Source organism: Podarcis raffonei, chromosome 4 (assembly GCF_027172205.1).
Source record: "Podarcis raffonei isolate rPodRaf1 chromosome 4, rPodRaf1.pri, whole genome shotgun sequence".
In the NCBI taxonomy this organism is placed as follows: domain Eukaryota; kingdom Metazoa; phylum Chordata; class Lepidosauria; order Squamata; family Lacertidae; genus Podarcis; species Podarcis raffonei.
Genome location: NC_070605.1, coordinates 30,277,222 through 30,298,674, shown reverse-complemented (window position 1 = coordinate 30,298,674; position 21,453 = coordinate 30,277,222). Strand labels below are relative to the sequence as shown.

Below are 21,453 nucleotides of genomic sequence, written 5' to 3'. Positions count from 1 at the left end.
CCCACCCCTGCTGTACAGCAGGAGAGACTATCCTTCCATTCACTCAGATCAAATCCCTGGATGCACTCCCTTGCCTTCTGCTCTCCAGGGTTCCCAAGATAGGTGGGAAGAGAAAATTCCTCAGTGTCCCCCCCCCCAAGATCTCCTAAGTGTTAGAAAAACACTGAGGTCTCATTTGAATAGTAGAATGTCTGGCATCTTGTGGGCGGGGCTTTTGAATTGTGCTCCGGAATTGGCCCCTCCCTTCGTGTGTTCAGAGGCCAACTGTCATTCTTGCTTCTTGCCTCATTCTTGCCTCAGGATGTTGTTTTAGTTTCTCTCAGAGTGTATGTTATTGTGTTACAGTTTTTCTTTATTATTAAAGCTTTGTTTGACATATAAGTGAGCCGCTTACTTTGCTGAAAGAAAAGAAACTCTGCTGAAGAATGGTGGAATATCCTAAACTGCGTGACTGAGGGGATATTCCCAGTCTGACAGGAGGATTGAATTTTTTAATCCCCTCCCCCACCGCCCACCACACTAAGTGCTGCAGGCTTCTCATCCTTTAAGGCCTTCTGTGTCAAAGTGTACCCTACATTGATCACCAAAGGCAAGAGAAAACATAGTGGAAGTTCAGCTCAGTAGCAGAGTAGCTGAAGTAACAGAATCTCCAACTTTCTTCCAAAATACTTCAGTTTGCTCACATTAAGGGCTTGACAGGATTTTGGAGGGGCTTAACAAGTGACACCAGAAATATCAGCAATCAGAGTGTGGGGAGTAAATCCTGTCAGCCATTTTCAGCTAATTTTACTGTTTAATGAAAACTTTTACAGCTAGTGTGATGGTTCTTTAGCTATTGAGAGAGTAACTGTTGACAACATGGCGGCCGTGTTGAAATCTAGGAATCCCTGCTAGAACTTAGGGTTGCAAATGATGGTGTTGGGGTTGTTGTTATTGTTTGTTTTTGGCCCCAGTAGGATCATTAGGCTTAGTTCAGTGCTAGCCAATAGGCAATTTAAATTTACTATGTGCAACTTTAAATGGGTCACTGTATGCAAATGTATAATAACCACCGTTTTCTTTGGAAGACTAGAAATATATTTGCATAATGCCATTTGGTGGGAATTTATTGGCACAGGAAGCTGAATACTTTGATATGCATTGAAGGCGAGGCCATTAGGCACATGATAGAAGTCTAATATTGTGACAAAGAGTTGTTACATTGCTTATTAAATTTTTAGCAGTTCTTAGGATTTGGTAACACAATTTTTGTGTTTCTTCCAGAAGACTCACTGTCCACATGAATGTTGGGAGAGAAAGTTACCCTATGAAGATTCTTCCAAAGCAACCAGCTGAAGTGTTCCTCTGACTTCTGGACCACATGGCCTTAGATATGCATACCAAAAGACATTATTCTCATTTGTGGAAAGATAAACCCATTGACCCTGAAAATAGATCTCTTACTTCTGGCCCACATTCATAATCCAATTATTCTTGATCAGCGAAATGTAAGTCCATAATTAATCTGCCACCTGAGAGGGTTTGTTATTTTCTTTAAATTGCCTATTAATTTATTAAATTGTCCCGATTAAGTAATGTATTTGACAGTCTTGGTTTCTTGTTAAGAATATTAAATATGTACTTATATGGAACATGTGATATTAAGCTGAGGCCTAAACAGCTAAGATATTTTTGAATGTATTATCCTTCAAGACTAGGCCTTCATATTACTTGCTGATGATCAAGCTTGGTTGGCAAGCGGGGGGGGGGATATTTGAGGAGGGTGAATGAGGAAAAGGTTTGAAAATAAGAAATACTGCAGGTATGATCCTTCCATGCTTGTATGGTTGTGGGTAGAAAACCATTCTTCAGTGTTAGAGCATGCAGTTTGTATGTGAAAGTTCCTCATCAGTCTTTGGTACTAACAGTGAAAAGGGATCTCAGGTTGCAAGGGATGGGATAGACTTCTGCCTGAGACCCTGGATGGCTGCTGCCAGTCAGAGGCAAAGAGAGGTCATAGTCAAGAGACGAGCACCACACACCCTACCAGCCACTTCTCTGATGAGCAGAGAAAAGCGACATAAATATGTATCAACAGTTATAGATAGAGCACTTCCATATTAAAGTTCTGATCAGCTGAGGACACATGGAGTTCCACACTCATGCATCAGTGTGTATGTACACTCACCCACACCAAATATACAGGGGTGCAGGCATGTGTACCATGTGTGCTGGCCCACTGTCTCAGTCATGCTTTTAACTTATGAGGAGGTTGGGGTGAGTAACCAGAAGAAAAGGGACCCAGATGGAGGGGGTGGGGAAGCTGGCAACATGCAATATAGCAAGTGTTAAACTCACATATACAAACCAGTTCCTATCTACCCTTCTGCATCCTCAGCCTCAACCTACATGCTGCATAGATGATGCCCTGCCCCTCAACCTCCTCTTCCCCAATTTCTAATATTTAACCTAAATTTTTTCGCTAGTATCATGGACTACAAAGAACACACAGGAGGAAACATCCTGGGATCGTTGTTATTTAATTATTTTTTTTAAAAAAGAAAACATAGAAAGCTCTCTCACTACCGTAACTTGGGGTTTTTACTTTGTTCCTCAAAGAATTCCACCACATTCCTCTTCCCCTGCTCCAAACTATACAGCCTTGCAGTTGTATTTATTTATTTATTAAATTTATATCCTGCCCTTCCTCCAGAAGTTGCTTCACCTATTTTCTTTTGAAATGTTCATTTACTTTACTTGCTGAAAATCCTCTGTACAGGATTCTCAGTGTTAATGATCTGTTTCCTTGCTTCCTGTGATGTCAAGGGTGTTGCTCTCCTTCCAAAAAAAGAAATGTATCAGGAAGATCTTCTATTGTTTCCACTTTTATCTTTAAATTATTGCAATGTGGTGGTCTGGGGGTTTAAAATATTTTTTTAATTGAAACAACTGCAGACATCTGTGGGATGCCCAAATATTGTATTGTATGCTTCCAACATTGTGTCTCTATAGATTAGGCATCATCATTCTGCTTTCATTATAAGCCAGAGGAATATTTCCTCATATTTCCTGTTCTCATTCAGATTCCTGCAGAAAAAGAAAAGTAAATTTGTAGCCCCTTTCAAATCTATGTGTGTTGATTTGAGGGTCTAAATATAGAGCAGGGTTGGCTAGCCTGATGCTACTGATTGACAGCTCCCACCATGCCTGTCAGCTGGGGCTGATGAGAGTTGGAGGACCACAGATTAGCCACCTCTGATATTAAGCTGATGAACATGGTGCCATAGGAGGATAGAAGGAGCCCCGATGGATCAGACTGAAGGCCTATCTAGTGCAGTATTCTGTTTCCTGCAGTGACCAATCAGAGGCCCTTAGGAAGTCCACAAGCAAGAGAAGATATCTCTGATCCTACAGCATGGGGAGCCAACATGGGGCTTGTTAATTATTGTCAAAATACAATTCCCATAAGCTCCATCCAGCAAGGCGAAATGTAAACAACTGCCCTGTGATTTTTGGTTGAAGGGTGATATAGAAATTTTCATAAATAGTAATATTATCCACAGATAGATTTCAAGGGTGTGTGTGTGTGTGTGTGTGTGTGTGTGTGTACGTACTCAGGCTGGACCTAGACCTACAACAAAATGTTGCAGTGTTCTCTTCACCACCTTAGTGGTGCCAGCCCCAGCCAGCCAGGCAGCCATGCTAACCTAAAACAATATTAGCAATATGAAACCTAAAACAATATAAAATGCTCATTTAAAAAATACTGATAAAAATCAAGCATTAAGAACAAATTGAAGTAAGATTTGTGAGAATATAAATAAAAACCAGCAGGGGTTTTTTTTTAATAAAAAAGATACACAATAAAATTACATGCCTGAGAAGTTTTGCCTAAACAAGCACAGTTTTTAGCAGGTGTCAAAAACAATACAGTGTTGAGCTGGGGTGCTGCATGGTGACAGGACTGTCAGAATACAGTTCTTCCCCAAAGGTGTTATGTCACTATCATACAAATGGCTACTTTAGTCTCAACTCGTATTCTGCATTGTATATTGTACTTTAGGGAAGGGCTGTAGCTCAGTGGAAGGGAGTCTGCCTTGCTTGCAGAAAGTGCCACTTTCAACCCCCAGCTTATTCAGGTAGGGTTGGGAAACCCTAAAATCTCTGAAACCCTGAAGATCTGCTGATCAGTATAGGCAATGCTGAGCTAGATAGACCAATGGGGTATGATAAGGCAGTTTCCTGTGTTCAATCACACTGCTGTATTAGCTGCTTCTAGACCACTTACTGCCTCTCATATTCCTACCCTTTGACTCTACACACTGATTCAAACAGCAACAGCAAGATGGTCATATACCTTGTGCAGCTGACACGTTTTTGTTGTTTTAGAGCACCTAGAGCCAGTTGCAGTATCTAAATGCCGGGAATAAAACCCTTGAATTTATAAGTTAGTGGAGGAATATTGGTATTTGAAACTAGAGAGCGAGTGAGAGCGCCAAGCCACAAATAACCATGTGATGCAGATTCTTTTCTGCAAACAGTTCACAAATCAAAGGAATTTATCTAGCCAGCATTGAGAACCTCAGAAGGCAGAGGCAATCCCCACCCCCCACCCCACTCCCACAAACTGAAGATGGAATTCCAGTCTTGCCGCAGAATCTGTGAGGTTTGTGAAATTTAGGCGTCTGTGGAAGGATGGGTTCTAGCTTGAGAGAAGCTGTCTGTGACTCACAGGCTTTAATGCTGAGGCATCAGCTTTGGCATTTTCGAGCAATCTCAGTTGCTAACATGATCCTGTATTTTAATGTCACTTTGCAGATGTAAATATGCTTGTTTCAGTTTTCAGAAAAAGTTTAGCCAGTAGGTTAAAAGATGGTAAAGAGAAGCAAGTCTCCCTCACTATTTATGTACAATCAGCTACATTATGTGTTTGCTTCTCGTGCTGTGGGATGTCTCTCAGCATTTCACTTCAGGAGCTCTGAGCCAACTCAATGACAAACTTTTTTCTCCTTTACAGGTCTACTCAGCCCCATTGAATTCAAGGGGGCTTACTCCCAGGAAAGAGTATAAAGGATTGCAGACTATGTCCCACTGAAACCAATGGAATTTAAGCTAGTTGCTATTAATCTCTTCCACTAACTTCAGTGGGATTTAGTAATGATCAGATGGATTAGGGACATCGGAAACTGCCTTCCTGTATATTGAGTCAGGCTATTGGACCATCTAGCTCAGTATTGTTTGTAATGAATGACAGAGGCTCTCAGGGAGGTCACATCCCATCCTACCAGAGACCTTCTGCATGCAAAGCCGATGCTCTACCACTGACCTACAGACTGGACTCCATCTATAAATGTAGTTTGGGAAAGGTTTATGCAGGATACATATTGACCTCAGTCCAGGGAATGCTGGTTGCATTTAAACCCCCTGGAGATAAGTGGGATTTAAATATAGAGTCAAACTCTTGGGCAGAGATCCAAAGATCTATATTAGGTACAACAAAATGTATGGGGCTACCCCTCTGAATTTTGCCTTTTGATAGCTCACCCCGGTGCGATGCCACAAACAATCTGCCTTTGAAAGCTCTTTTTAAAAGAGATTTGCCTACTAGGATGGGTTACACTCAGGAGTTATTGACTGGATCTCCCACTGGAACTGATCCCTGCCAATATGGGGTTTGCAGCCCACCCCAATTAACTGAGCAGTGGGGGCTACAAACACCACATTCCTCAGGGCTCTTACTTTGCAGCCTAGCTCGAGTTTGCCATTGCAGCCTGGCTGCAAAGGCATAAAGGAAAGGCTCTCAATTCTTTCCTTCGAAATAGGGTTACCTCAGGCAAATAATCAGGTGACTGGCAGGTGAGCTTTCTCACCTACCTATCAAGGTGGCCCACAGTGTGTGGTGGGGGAGAGCTTACAGCTCCAGGGTGGAGTGAGATCTTGTTCACCAAGCCTGGCCTGTACTGACCAGAAGTGGATCTCCAGGGTTTCGGACAAGAGGCATGACCAGCCCTAGCTGAAGATACTGGGTATTGAACCTGGGGCCATCTGTGTGCAAGGCAGATGCACTGCCATTGTGCTACAGCTCTTCTCCCTGGTAACAAGCAGCTCCGCTGATGAGGAACATCTATTTTTTTTTTTTTACTCAGACTTGCATTTGTTCTCTATTCCAGAAAGCTGGCAGAAGTGAAATTCTATACAACAGAGATGGCCAAGGAGCACCTGCACAAAATTTACTCTCCTTCCCCACAATCAGTGCCCTTAGCAAATTTTAATCTATGTGTGGGGTTGTTTTTTTTAATGCTTCTGTTTTCTTTATTTCATTTTTGCTTTGTTTTTGTTTTTGTTAGCTATTAGCTTGGGTGGTTTGCATCTGGAAGTTTACAAAATATTGCAGAGGAGACCACATTTAAGCTGAACTTGACCCCATAAGATCTACTAACATCATACTTAATTATGCCCAAGACATCTAAATAAGTGGTTAAAAAAAATCTCAGGGGGATTCATTCAGTGCTCTCATGTGCACTGCATTTCATGGTATGTTACAAGTTTAAACAAAACCATATTCCATAACATACTGTGCTGACATCTTTCTTCAGACTGGGTACTTTGGCCTGGGAGCCATTAGTTCCAGTTTCCCTACTGAACGGTGTTTGTGTTCTTGCGCATTTCCCCTACTCACCATGATTTCACATTCTTCCTTTGATTCCTTCAGGATTCAAAGTGTTGTGCCGGACAGACATTTTTATTTTACTGGGGGGGGGGCTGCAAGGAGGGTGTTGGGGAAATGTGAGTAAAAATAGCACTTGTGGGGAACCTTTGGCTAACTACAGCTCCCATCAGCAGTTGCCATTGACCATATCTGCTACTGTTGATGGGACTTGTAGTTCAGCAGTATCCAGCAAGCCAAAAGTTCCCCGCACCTGGTGTAGGATGTTATTGACACCTTTCCACATCAGCTCCCTAGTGGTAGCATTTTGCCGCAGTTGACATTTCTGAATTTCATAGGGAGCACATTTTTACTTTTCTCAGTTGAAACTGTGTTTGCTACCACAATACCCAATTTCTCTCACATGCACTGACAGCTTACTGTTGACACATCACCCCAAACCTCCCAATGACCTTACTCAGGGGCTTCAGTAGTTCTTGAAGAGCAAGTAAAAAGTAGATCTCTGTAGAACACCAGATTATAAATACTATGGAGCAAAGCAGCAGTTTCTCAAATGACTTGTCAAGTAGCACTTGAACCCCCAGAGCATGGTTCCTGTTTCCATTCTAAGGTTTGGGTCCACAAATATACCCAAATGATGCTGGGAGAATTAAATTTAAAAGCAGTGTACACATTGAATGGCTAACTTTGAAAATGTGGACCTGTGACCATTTGTATATCTGCATGGGTTGAGTTTTGCAGTTTTTAAACAAAACCTTGTCCATCCATGCTTAAAATGAATTTGCCAGGAAAATACTAATAATTGCTTTCTTTTCTTTCTTTTCTTTTAAAAAGAGAATACTTTGGGCAAATTTAAAAATAAACCACCCAGAGTGAGGAGGAAAAACAACACAGTTTTCCAAATCTGCATGAACAGTCATTTGGAGAAAGACCACTCCATCTTATAAATGACACCACTCAGCCAGGAATCAGCCAAGCTGCTTTGTCCCCCTCAGCCATATGGCAGCAGAAACTAATATTTGAGTCTGGCATCCGGATCAGAAAAGCAATTTGAACCTGCTCGCTAGGCATGGCTGGGATAATTCTGCATTTATGACCTTTAATGATGCATACCAAATAATGGCAACATAGACTGCTGTACAGACACAGACACAGACACACAGACACACACACACACACACACACACACACACACACCACTTTGTTGATGTACATGATGTACACACATCTCCTAGCACTTGTATGGAAGACACATATATCTAGGTTGGGAACATTCTGTTTAATGATATATTCTAGTGAAAGGGGGTTCTTGATGTAGGAAAAAAAGGGAAGAATGTAGTATCTCCAACTCGTCAACTCTGCACCCTGTGGGCTCGGAGGAAAACGTCCTGAGCAAATATATTATAAGAATCCAGAGAGAATCATAGTTTTGGTCATTTTAGTTGGATTGGAATACAGTTATAGTACCAAGCACTTTAATGATTTTTGTGGTCCAGTCTTGGCAAAAAAATTTTTTTAAAAAATGCATAGTAGGGAAAATGAATACACAAATGTATGTTTTAAGGGAAATTCATACCAAGTACATCCTTTAGGAGGAAAAGAATACAATTTAAATGCTATTTTTGTGCAGCATGGCCAATGGTCAAGGCTGATGAAAGCTGTAACCCCAAGAACATAGATTACCCCATCCTTGCCCTAGTAGTGAACTGTCAATCTGACCACTTGTGTGCCTGGACAGAGAGATTTTCCAGACTTGTCCTGCTCAGGCTGTGCTTTTGCCTTTTACAATGATAAAATTGGCTCCAGCTCATTCTCTTGCTTGTTCCTGGTCTCTGCTTAGCAGCTGCCTACAGCTTAACCCTGACACTCTGCATGGCTCATTCTACATCATCTCCTGCAATCCCTTTACACATTCTTTTCCCTTGTCTATCCCATCCTGTGCACAATCACCAATTTGCATTAACTCAATCTCTGCATCTTCTTGTGATGAGTTACATAAATTAATGATGCCTCGTGTGAAGAAATACTTTTTTGGGGATGCCCTGAATCTCCTACCATTCAGTTTTGCTGGACAACCCAATGTGTACAGCTTTGAGAGAATATTTCTCTCTATCCTTATCTTCAGAATGTTCAAACTTTTCAGAATTTTATAAAAGGATGTCCTTCCTACTTAGTCATCACTGGAACACTGCAAAAATTAGGCCCAGGACTACTCTCAAGGATTTGGCCAGGACTACTCTCAAGGATTTACACACACGCTCTCTCTCTCTTTGTAAATTAATGATCTATTCTGCACATATTGGAAGCATTGCGCCAACAAAGTCTTAGGGAGACAAAGCATTGCAAGAATAAGCTAATAGAATCCTATTCTTTCCATGATTGGGACGCAGGTGGCACTGTGGCCTAAACCACTGAGCCTAGGGCTTGCCAATCAGAAGGCCAGCGGTTCGAATCTGCGCGACGGGGTGAGCTCCTGTTGTTCGGTCCCAGCTCCTGTCCACCTAGCAGTTCAAAAGAATGTCAAAGTGCAAGTAGATAAATAGGTACCGCTCCGGCAGGAAGGTAAACAGCGTTTCCGTGTGCTGCTTTTTTTCATGCTGGCCACATGACCCGGAAGCTGTCTGCAGACAAAAGCCGGCTCCCTCAGCCTATAGAACAAGATGAGCGCCGCAACCCCAGAGTCATCCGCGACTGGACCTAACGGTCAGGGGTACCTTTACCTTTACCTTTTATTCTTTCCATAATTCTGTTAGCTTTTTCAGTATGTCAGGACAACAGAGCCTTAGCAGCCCAGTTCCACAAAATAAGCTTCTGAAGCGCAATGTGGCTTGCATATAATAATGTGGTAAGTGAATGGTAAAATCTGGAGTGAGTTAAGAGTGACTGTGGATCTTGCAGAAATTCCCTTGGCTTGAACAGGCTGCTTCTGCCGTTTCTTCAGTGAGTCAGCTAAGAAGATGCCAAGCTAAAAGCTTGCTATCACCCAATGAGCGGCAGCTGGCCAGTGTCTCCAATTATCTCCTCTTCTTTGCTAGCTGGGTTAGGTTGCAGACACAGAGCCAATGGGAAGCAACGGGACCTGAGAGTTTTTAAAGCCACAGTCCCAGGACATACATTCAACCATAAACAAAGTAAATTGACAATTCTGCTTGGCCTTCTACCCCCACTAAGCCTCCCAGATCGATCACCTTTTATGCACTGCATTGAAAATATATCAGATTCTTCACAAATATGCAAACAGCTTTGAGTGCAACAGTGTTTGTGCAGCAACTTTTAGAGGCGCAATGTAACTTCCCTGCCCTCTCTCCTCCCTGCATGTTTTCATGGGTCTCCTGAATCTGCTCCCTAAACTGAATCTGGAACCACAGATAGGAAATAAACTTGAGGGTTACCCTACGAATGCCGCTTTGAGTTCCATCATTGAAGAAAGGCAGGAGGCATACCCAATCCAACAAACTTGGAGACGTCTTAAGCCTCAATGAGCAGATCCGTACTCAATGAGCTCGCCTAACTTTCTCTATATAGCATACCCATTCTCATTTGCAGGCCACTTTCTCATTCATGAAAACAACTTTTTAATCCTAGCACTGTATTTTAAAGTGCAGTGGAAAGGTGGGGGAAGATTAAAAAAATAAATTATGGGCAGTTTCCAAGTAGCTCTTTCCATCAATGCAAGGATTTCCAATTGGGCAATAGAAATCCCTCCACTTCTGCTCCCCTTGTGTACCCCCATAAATATGTTCTGAGGTTTTTTCCCTAACCCTCTGGAGCAGATTTGGGGAGGGTGCACACAGGGAGAGGAGGGAAGTTCCTTTGCACGAACAGAAACCCCTGTACTGATGCAACAGCCTAGAGCCAGTGTGGTGGGATGGTTAGAGAGTTGGACTAGGACCTGGGAGAAGAGGGTTAGTAATCCCCACTTAGTAACAAAGTTCACTGCCCTTGGGCCAGTCACCAGCTCACAGGGTTGTTGTGAGGATGAAATGGGCAGGAGGAGAACCATGCACACTACCTTGAGATCCTTGGAAGACAAAGATGGTATATAAATGTAATAAATAAATGAATTGCGGGATACTGCCCTATGACACCCAGAGAACCTTTTTGCGATTGGATAGCTCCTCAGTTGGATAAACAATAAATAACTCATCTTTTGCTAAACCATTCTATCCCACATCTTTCTGTCTCCCTCTTAATAGAACACTTTTCAATTAAAGGAATGAGACTTTGGTATGACAAAGTGGCCTCTAATGGTGAATAAAATGAGTATCATTAACAAGAGAAATAGTTCCTGGGCACAATTTGTACGATAAAATGCATTTTTGTGAAATATACAGCATGGAAGTGTTTGATGCTTCTTCTTTTATTATTATTTCACCTAAATGAAGTAGACGTAAAGATTTTTTGTGTGTGTGCGTGTGTATTTTAATTTAAAAGACACTGGATTTCAAGACGTGATCTCAAAATCAATCTAGGAATAGCATCTTGGTCATATTCACCCTAGAGATGTGTTCTGCCCTGTCAGACAGTTAATTAATATACTTCAGTTCTGCTGTAAAGTTAATCTCTTTTCCGTATTTATCTAGGCTGATGCTGAGGAAGCATTTGACAGTGAATGGTGCTTTTCTATTTATAACTTTTTAGGCCATTTAATTTCAGAGAAATGTTTTGTTACATGGAGGGCAGGCCCATCAATAGCTGCTGCAGACAGCTGGCCCTGAGTCCCCATCTGTTATTCAGAATTTACGTCCTTGGTGTACAAATGCCAAAAAGTGGGAGCAAATAACTGGGCATATAATATTCCCTAACTTTCTTGGTTTTCCCTCTGAAACAGCCAATGCTGAGATGTTTGAGGAATATAAGAAAAGCCCTACTGGATCAAACGAAAGACTCATCCAGCCCAGTACTCTGTTTCTAGCAGTGGCTAGCCAAATGCCTCTCTGACGCTTAGAAAATAGGCCATGAAGGCAATAACTTTCCGCTTCTTCTTCTTTCATTTGTAGACTTCTCCTGAACATGAAAGTTCTACATAGCTTTGATGAGTGATAACTGCTGAGAGGACTGTCATCCATAAATTTCTCCAATGCCTTTTTCTTCAAAATATATCCAAGTTAATTACACATTGCGTGAGGAATTACTCTCTTGTCCTAAATGTTGCCTATTTCATTGGGTAATCATGAGTTCTAGGATTCTGAGGGAGGGTGGACAACGGCATTCATTATTCTATAAACCTCTATCGTGTGTCCACTCCCTCAGCCTTAACTACCTTTTATCCTAAACTTAAATACCCTCAATCTGTTCATCTTTCCTGAAGGAACCCTTTAATCACAACAGTTGCCCTTCTCAACCTCTAGAATATGGAGATGGGATACTGAGCAAGACTAAACTTGGCTGAACAACATCACAGGGTCCCCCCACCCTTCTTGACTTGCTATTTAAAATAAATGATTAATCTATATTAGAATTATATCTTGAGCATCATCGGTTGATCCAGATATCACAATGAAAGAAATGTTCAGAAAGATAAAACTTGTTTTATAGCAGATATTCTGACTGGGGTGCACAGAGAAAGGCCATAGGTCAGTGGCAGAGAGAGCATTAGCCTCACATTTAGATGGTTCCTGTTTCCTCAGTATCTCCAAGTAGAGTTGGGAAAACTCCTTACTGAGACCCTGGACAGCCTCTGCCACTCAGTGTGGGTAATAATGAGGTAGGTAGACCAATAAAAACAGCCTCCTCTGTTCCAAACCTAACTGATAGATGAGGAATCATAAACAACTAGAAAGCTAGGAATGCCATATGCTTAAAAAATTCAGAGCTGAGTCAGGATAGTTAGATGTGTTTGAATAACCCTGACTTCTTCTGTTCATTGAGTAACTAACTTTATTTTATTTCCTGAAGCAGGTCCCTGTAGAACCTTCCATGGTCTGATTCACTATCTAGACCTACATTTATGTATGTAGCATAATTGACTATACCCATGTCAAGTAATTTGCTGTGTAATGCTTAAGAGTTTGGCTGAGGTTTTTAAAATAGGTGCAGCAGGGGAAATCCACAACTGTTCTTTATGCTGCAAAAGATGTGGCTAGGAGCAGTTATAAGAATGTTGATTAGCTCACAGGACTATTCCATTTTTCTTCATCAAAGGGGGATATTCACCATACGGATCCTACCTACATTAGCTTGAAGCAAATATTGACAGCAGCACGAGGAGGTGATTTTAAGGAAGGTTGATTGACTGATTAGGAAACACATGAACACAGGTTGAAGAGGCAGCTGGATGGATGCATGAATGATTAGTGGGATGGAAGAAACTGATTTGGGAAGTGGCTCTTCAGAGAAACACCACAGAAAGTTTTACTTGTTTTTATTCAATGAAAATTTGTAGGCAATCCCAGGCTGATCTGTGAAAACAAGAAATAGAAAAAGCGGAAGTAAGAGGATGTACCGGTAGATATCTCTATGGCAGGTGTGTGTGTAAATTGCATTCTATAAATATTTCAACTTCTTTTTTATTTTAACTTCTGTTGTTTAACTTCTTTTGCTAACTTCTTTTTGTGAAATGTGGATTGCATCCCAATAGGTACTTACCTGGGAATAAATCCCACAGAACTTATCATTTGAAAACCACCACCTTGGGAGGGCTTTGTCCTGAAAGGCAGTATAAGAGCAGGGCTGGTCCTACCATAAAGTAGAGGAAGGCAACTGCCTAGGTGACAGATAAATCATTTTATTCCAAAGCTACAACCATGCTCAAGGTGGCTTACAACATATTTGAAAAATGCATTAATACAAACATATCAAAAGTAGCAATAAACAATAAGCAAAATTTCAAAAAGCCCACAATGAAATTGAACAATTTTCATATAAATCTTGAAATCCAAACTAAATAAACTAAAAATTAACAGCTACAACAGCAACAACTCCCTTCTTCAAAACCCTCTCTAAACAGTACCCCAAGCAAATAGTCTTCTCAGCAGCCACAGGTTTTGCAGCTGGAGTCAATCAGGGCCCTGCTCTCCTAGGCCAGGTGGAAAAGGCAAGGAGCAGGCCTTCCTGGTCTCACAGCCAAGATGGTCTCAGACGCTCAAGAACAATTCCCACGAATTGCCCTCTGCTGCCCCATCGCCTGCCAGGAGTACTCCAGTCTGGCCTGCTGCCTCTGGTGTGGTGGAGAATGTCATCCCATCACCAGCATTGAAGTAAGATTTAAATGTAATGTGTTGAGCTTATTATGTATGGGGATGTTTTTACTGTTTTAATTGTGTTTTTATATGCTGTAAACACATGTGACCTTCAGGTGCAGGTCAGGTAAAAAAATACAAAATAGTAATAATTATTAACTCCAGTCTGGCTGGCTTTTGTACATGAAACTAGAAGGCAGAGCCTCTTTGTCCTTTGCGTCAGGCAGCAAAATGCCTTGGGCCAGCCCTTTATTTTTTTATTTATATAGCAATGAAAACTCTAAAGTGGTGTCTTAAACCAATAATATAAACTCAGTGGGGCGTATTTCTGAGTAGACATGTATAGCATTGGTAGAAAATTAAAGGATTCCATTTTGGAAGAACAAAACCCCAAAGCTTTAAAGATCAATAAGTGCAAGGTAACTTCCAAGCATTGTGAATAAGAGAATTGATGGTCTCCTTCAGATAGCTCAGCAGGCAATTAGAAATCAGTGGAAGAGTACACTCCAATAGTACATAAGTTGAATTTATTTCCTGCATCTATGTTCACTGCAGAGGTTTCTAGAGAGTCTTGTTCCAAGGGCACACACTATGAGAAATCAGTGTCTGGCCTTGAGAGAGAGAGAGAGAGAGAGAGACTGAGAGAGAGACTGAAGTCTCTGTGGAGGAATTAACTTGAGAAAGTAAAGAGCAGTAAATTGCCAGGAGCATATGGTATTCATCTGAGGACCCCGAAGGAAATAAAGTGTGAAAGAGCCCTGGGATTCTGATGAGCCTGTACAGTGTATGTCAGCCATGCTAAAGTGATGTCTATCTTCCAGAAATCAAAGGAGATACCTGGAGAGGCTCTGCTCCAGCTTGGCATTCTCAATCATTTGAAAGCCTGAACGAAAATTATCTATGAACGTAGGGCACTTTCCCCCACCCCCACCCCACACCCTGGGAAACCTGGAAAAAGCCAAGTGAAATTTATGAGAGCCTGAGAGGGCTTGTCCATCTCAACCCAGAAATAAGTTCCACAGTTATCAGTGTGGCTTACTTGCAGGTACGTGAGCAAAGGGTTGCAGGCTAAGGGAATCAATACCAATAAAAGTTTGTACTGTAGTTCACTTCCAGCAAATTTCATGTAAACTTTTTGAGGGGAAACTAACATAGCAGCATAACTCGCTCTCCACTCTCCACTATGCTTGCAGTATTCAGCAACTGGCTGTAGCCCCCATGAGAACTGCCATCAACCTCCCTTGCGATCACTACAATAAGACTCTCTTGGGATTGCGGGTTCACCCCCTTGAAACGCTGTAAATAAATAAAAAAGCATGCCTCAGTGGCTTGTCTGGAGTGAGGGAACTTGGAAAAGAAAAAATGCACAACAATGACTCTTCCCTTCATCCGTCTGTCATTGCCTGTTACATTCGTGTAACCTTGGGCCCAGGATTTAAGGGGTGGGCAATTTACCTTGCACTTCGTCCTTCTGTGGCTGCTGCTCATGCTTGAAGTTTTCTGTCCATGGTCCATGCTTGCTGAGTTGATGGAAGTTGGAACCCAACAATATATGGAAGTCTCTTGCCTTGGGTGGAGGGGCTGTACTGCACAGCTATGCCTCACATGAGAGTAACATGTGAATAGGGTTTTTATGATCCACTGCTGTGCCTTGTCTATTTCCAATTCACTTGCAGTGAGATGGGACAACCCACTACATCTTTGCAGTACGTGTGATGGATCAGTCAGTCAGTCAGTCACTACTGATGCAGAGGCATAGCAGAATGACTAATCCTCAGGGGAGATTACCCAGCTTGGCATTCCCACACATCATTTTTGCATAGTTGCTAATGTCCCAGCACCCTGGCAGGGAACATCACCAATGCCTGCCCTGTGCTCCCTTAAATATGATGCTGCATTCAATGGCATTGTGGGAAATTAAACTGGCAGGTGCCTGGTGCTGCCAATCAGAGGAGCACCAGTGCCATTGCTCTATAAGCCACCAGGAAATGTACTGGCATAGGAGCTAGTCCACCAGGGCACTTAGACAAAGGTCCCTGCCAACCTGAGACTACTACCTGTTCCATCTTTGCTTGAATCATTACTTTAGGCACACCTGCTTGGAAGCAGGACAATGCAGAAACTAAACTGGCAGGTTCATTTGCGTGTGGACAGTTTTAATATTTCATGCTACGAAAACCAACTTTTTCAGGTGCAGGAGTGATGAGTGCTTTCAGTTATAATTCAGAAAAAAGTATCATAAGATTACCCTGTTCCATAAGAATTCCACAAGCACCCAAAGAACTTGATTAGAGCCAAGGCAAATATTTTTCTGGCTCTAGTCTGGACATAACTAACAAACAAAAGTGAAGTTAAACTAAAGCAACATGTTCAAATTCCCAACTGCCAAGAACAAATATCACCCACACTATAACACATTACTTGTCTCCTGGTACCACCTTAAAAAATAACTTGACTGCCTGCCCCACATTGTACTTGATAATGCATTTTTGCTTTAGAGAGCTGGTGGGAAAAACGGCAGAAAGGATGTGCTAATTCTACCCCAGGAATGTTATTTAAATGATACAGTTCTTAAGGACTGGAAATTTTTCCAACCCTTCTATCCAATCTTAGTGTTTGCTTTTTTAAAGAAAAAATATATCTAGCATCAAAAAATAAATAAATGCTTGAATATGTCAAGAAAGTGGCTTTATTGTTGCTACAGACGATATAAAGCATCAAGGATGTGAGCAAAGCTGAATTAAGGATCCTGCAAGCGACGCTGCACAGCACAAACCAGCAATGTAGATTCGTAAGCCTGTACCTTGAACTCTAAGTGGCTGCCTTGTAAACCTCTGGAGTAAGAGCTGACCTGAGGCTGGATGCTGTCACTGCCACAGATCTGGTTGAATGAGTTCCAATTTGACCCTCAAGTGACAATTCTACAGGGAACGGCAGTGAGAAATGCAGGAAGACAACCATTTTAATATAGTTCTCTTGGACACAGGCAGATCTAATGTGCTGGTGTCACAAGAAATAAAAGATGGATGGACTTTCTTAAAAGGCTTTATGTTCTCTGGATCAAAGCTAAAGACCTGTTTAGATGCCATTGGAGACGGAAGGAGCCATGCGAGCTACACAAAGATTGTTTGGGAAGGGCTGGGATAATTGTCTGAATTGGAAGTCCATTTCTGTGCATTGTGCCAGCACGCCAGGTTCAGTTACAGCCCCCTTGTTAACACTGTATTATTGCTAATCTCGCAGTCCCTCCATGGCCTCCAACCTTCCCACTAATCTCTTTTTGGTAGCCACAAGTGTTAACTTGCTGTGCGAATGTTGACAGAAGCATCACTGCCATCATATTGAAGGACCACTCACTGGGAGTGCAAAAAAGAAAAGAGGAAGAAGTAATAATATCACAATTCCCCTGGAGACGACTGTATTGTTAATATCTTAGCAATTTTATCAGTTACAGCCTCGGGAAGCATTTGGCCTGAGATCAGCATCAAATCCATATATTCCTCCTTGCGTTGAATAGTATATAGGTGCAATGAAATCTGGACAGCCATTCCCGCTGCACCTGTTGTCAAAGAAATGTCTGGTTAATGGCTCGAAATGCCGGTAAATGTTTCCAGCGGGAGTTAATGGTAAGGAGAAGGTCACACAATTGCCCACCCCTGTGCATGAAGAAAATGCACACAATTTTAATTTATTTACATACCTAAAATATTTACAAGGTAGCTGATTCTTTTTTGGTAACTACCCTCACAAGGCTGCTTCCAGACATTAAAACGTGATTATAAATCCAGTATCAACAAGCGCTTTGCAAAAATAATAATACCACATCAACATACAAACCAGTCTTGGCAATAAAAGTATAGTATCAAGCTTCTAAAGAGACCCCCGACCATTAAGTCCAGTCACGGATGACTCGGGGGTTGCGGTGCTCATGTCACTTTACTGGCCGAGGGAGCCGGCATACAGCTTCCGGGTCATGTGGCCAGCATGACTAAGCCGGTTCTGGCCCGGAAATGCCGTTTACCTCCCCGCTATTTATCTACTTGCACTTTGATGTGCTTTCAAACTGCTAGGTTGGCAGGCTTCTACAATCCCATTAAAAACCAGCTAAGCCTTAACAAATTTTCATTAAAACAAAACAAAAGAAGCTGCCAGCCAGTTAAAGCCCCATTAGATGCACAGCTTCTTTTTACATAGAAGCCATTGGAAATAGGTGAGTCTTAAATGCCATAGGAGAGTCTTAAGACATGGGGCCAGCACTGAAAAAGCCCTCCCTGCCGTACTCCGTGGGCTAATTTATCTCACTGTTGAGTGTACAAGGAGGGCCTCCTAGGCCAATCTAAAGACATGGGCAGATCAGTTTTTTGAGGCAGAGAAACAAAACAAAACAAATCCTTCCAGTAGCACCTTAGAGACCAACTAAGTTTGTTATTGGTATGAGCTTTTGTGTGCATGCACACTTCTTCAGAGATTGAGGCAGAGAGTTAAGTGAAGACTCAATGCATCTTTGATTGGAGGACGTGTCTCCCTTTCACGCTCAATGATGCAGGGCAATGGATCATTTGCCAGGCAGGAGCGTAGTGCTATCAGGCTTGCCTCCACTTATGCTCTATTCTGCATATTTGAAAATGAGACAAACATTGTAAAAATAAAAGCTAGAACAGGGGTCAGCAAACTTTTCCAGCAGGGGGCCGGTCCACTGTCCCTCAGACCTTGTGGGGGGCCGGACTATATTTTGAAAAAAATATGAACGAATTCCTATGTCCCACAAATAACCCAGAGATGCATTTTAAATAAAAGGACACATTCTACTCATGTAAAAATACACTGATTCCCGGACCGTCCGCAGGCTGGATTTAGAAGGCGATTGGGCCGGATCCACCCCCCGGGCCTTAGTTTACCGACCCATGAGCTAGAACATCTCCAGTGTTCAATCTCCAAAAGAAGCCAAACCTTAGTAGTGGTTCCCCACGGCATGGATAACCAATGTGGCGCCCTCCAGATGTTTTGGACTATAATGCCCATTGGTGTGGCCAATGGTTAGGGATGAGGAGAGATGTTGTCCACAACATCTTGGCGGCACCACATTAGCTCCCTCAGCCCTGGAACTTCTCACTGTTCAGGGAAGTGAGGCAAGGTTAGCATAAGCCGCTTTGTGGCACTGAGGAATTCAATACTTTTGCCACCTCATGAGAAGACTCCCTGGAAAAGACCCTGGTGTTGGGAAAGATTGAGGACACAAGGAGAAGGGGATGACAGAGGGCGAGATAGTTGGACAGTGTTCTTGAAGCTACAAACATGAGTTTGACCAAACTGCGGGAGGCGGTGGAAGACAGGAGTGCCTGGCGTGCTCTGGTCCATGGGGTCATGAAGACACGGCTAAACAAAACAAAATAACATAATGAGAGAAACTAAATACAACATGAGGCAAGTCTGAGGCAAGAAACAAGGAGAGACAGTTGGTTCCTCTTAACGGAAACTTAACGGAACACACACTGAAGGGAGGGGCTGATTCCAGAGCAGACACAAGCCATGCCCACCAGATACTAAGCACTCTACTATTCAAATTAGGGCCCAGTGTTTTTCTTATAATCACAGCCTTCCCTATTATGGTGGAGTAAATCTTATTTCTATTTAAAATATAGCAGTTATTTCTAAATTTCCACCTATATATAAAAATTAGCATATGCAACAAAAGTATTTCCTCATTTTGTCCTCTGTATAGTGATCAGCTTCTCCTAAAACAGAAAAATGTAAGTTGTCAGCTAATGTTAGATGAAAATATTGCTTCTCATTAGACACTAGGCACTAAAACATCAACCCTGTAGCATTTCAATTATGTAATTGTATTTTATTGTAATTTCTTACTGTAAAGCTTCTGGGATATATTTGTATGACAAGTGGGATGTAAATATCTGAAATAATAAAAATTAAATAAAAATTGCAGTACCTTGGTCAGATGAAGTGGGAATACTGAGCTGAAGTTAATTAGCATGTTGACAACGGATATTTCATTGTCTACTTTTGTTGCTGTTCTTGTTTAATACTCTGAGGAGAATTCAGCAGCCCCCTTCCTACTGGTTGGGAAGTCAGGGCATTGTACAAGTTTCTTATGTTGATAATGACTGGCATTTGTGTGTCCTGTATGGTTTGTATGTGCTGTATGGTAAGTTGCCACTGGGTAAATTTACTTAGTAAGTGGCCATCAATAGTCATCATATATCTTATTAATCTTAGTGGAATTCATTAGTGTGGATGGATCCAACAGTGTCTGCTGTACAATGCAACAGACATTTTTCAGGGCATCAATTTCTGCTCCCTCTATAGCTCTCTATTTTTGGATAAAAGCAAATGCATGTCCTTCTTTTGAGTTTGTTGTTAATGCATGTGTTTAAACCACACGAGGGCACTGTTTGTGTAGCAATCTAGCCAGCACATGCTTGTAAGCCTCTTTGTCTATGTTAACTCCGCCCCTAAAAGCAGAACAATTTTGTTCTTCTCTACAGACAATATTTATGCAACTTTCTCTCATCTCTACTCATTTATAAATAGTTACTGCATGAAAAAAGCCTTTGAACTCCAGAAACTGTAAGAAACTTAATCAAATTCATTCAAGGTGCAAGGTCTGCTAACACCTACCACACCCGAAATCTGCTCCAGTGGATTGGAGGAACCTCTGAAGTAAAGTTGGGAAGTGGAATTCCTGTTGTGTGCGCAGAAGTTTGCTTGTGTGCTGTTGCACGTCACCTTCTGTAATTTATTTAGAGCCAGGATATGCATCTAAAGCAAGCCTTAACTTACATTATTTCTTCTTATTCTGCAGTAATAAACAAATACAGTGGTACCTCTGGGTGCGAATGGGATCTGTTCAGGAGCCCGGTTTGCATCCTGAAGCGAACGCAACCCGTGTCTGTGCATCTGCCCATGTGCAGGTCGCGATTCGCCACTTCCGCGCATGCACGTGACGTCATTTTGAGTGCGTGCTCCGTTACTTCCGGGTCGCTGCAGAACGTAACCTGAAAATGCTCAACCTGAAGCGCATTTAACCCGAGGTACGACTGTAATGGATCATTGTTGCTAATCTCCCAGCAGCTGGGAAAGAAAAAATACAGTAAAACTAAGATATTCTCTTCTACATTGGCTTTTATTCTCTTCCCCCTTTACTTCAAAATATCGAAATCTTAAGCTGATACTGTGTATAATATTAGGCTTTGTTTTTCTGTGTATGCCTTTTGGAATTTTGTTTTAGTAATTTTGTTTTATACACTAACTTAATTACCTCATGCACACAAAGGAATTTGTGGTTGGCTATCTACGTGCTTGCAACAGGGATCCAGCATAATTAAACAGAATTCCCTTGCTTGAAGAGTTGCAGATGCTTTGTGCACATGGGGCTGGAGTTATTTTTTGAAACAGAAACTGAATCGTCACAAGAGCCCTTCGTTAAACAAAATTATGTGGCTGCACAGTGCTCACTCTCTGCCCACACCCGTTTTTGCTAATGGCTTGCTTTTGCATTTGCAAATTCATAAACTGCATTAAAGTAGTAACGTTTAAAGTATTTCTCTGGGACATAGAAGTTCACACTCTGGAGACGCAGAAAGGGGGCATCCCTCACTGGCCACGCGA

General features: G+C 41.9%; 2 long non-coding RNA genes across 2 annotated transcripts; one reads left to right on the top strand and one right to left on the bottom strand.

The window, feature by feature from the left end:
• Positions 1–238: 238 nt before the first annotated feature.
• On the top strand, positions 239–1,575 carry LOC128412736 (uncharacterized). Its single transcript, XR_008330149.1, has 2 exons — positions 239–326; positions 1,264–1,575. It is a non-coding gene; the product is annotated as an uncharacterized LOC128412736 (long non-coding RNA).
• A 14,391-nt stretch (positions 1,576–15,966) lies between these two features.
• On the bottom strand, positions 15,967–19,365 carry LOC128412737 (uncharacterized). Its single transcript, XR_008330150.1, has 2 exons — positions 19,244–19,365; positions 15,967–17,386 (listed from the first exon to the last, which is right to left on the bottom strand). It is a non-coding gene; the product is annotated as an uncharacterized LOC128412737 (long non-coding RNA).
• Positions 19,366–21,453: the final 2,088 nt, after the last annotated feature.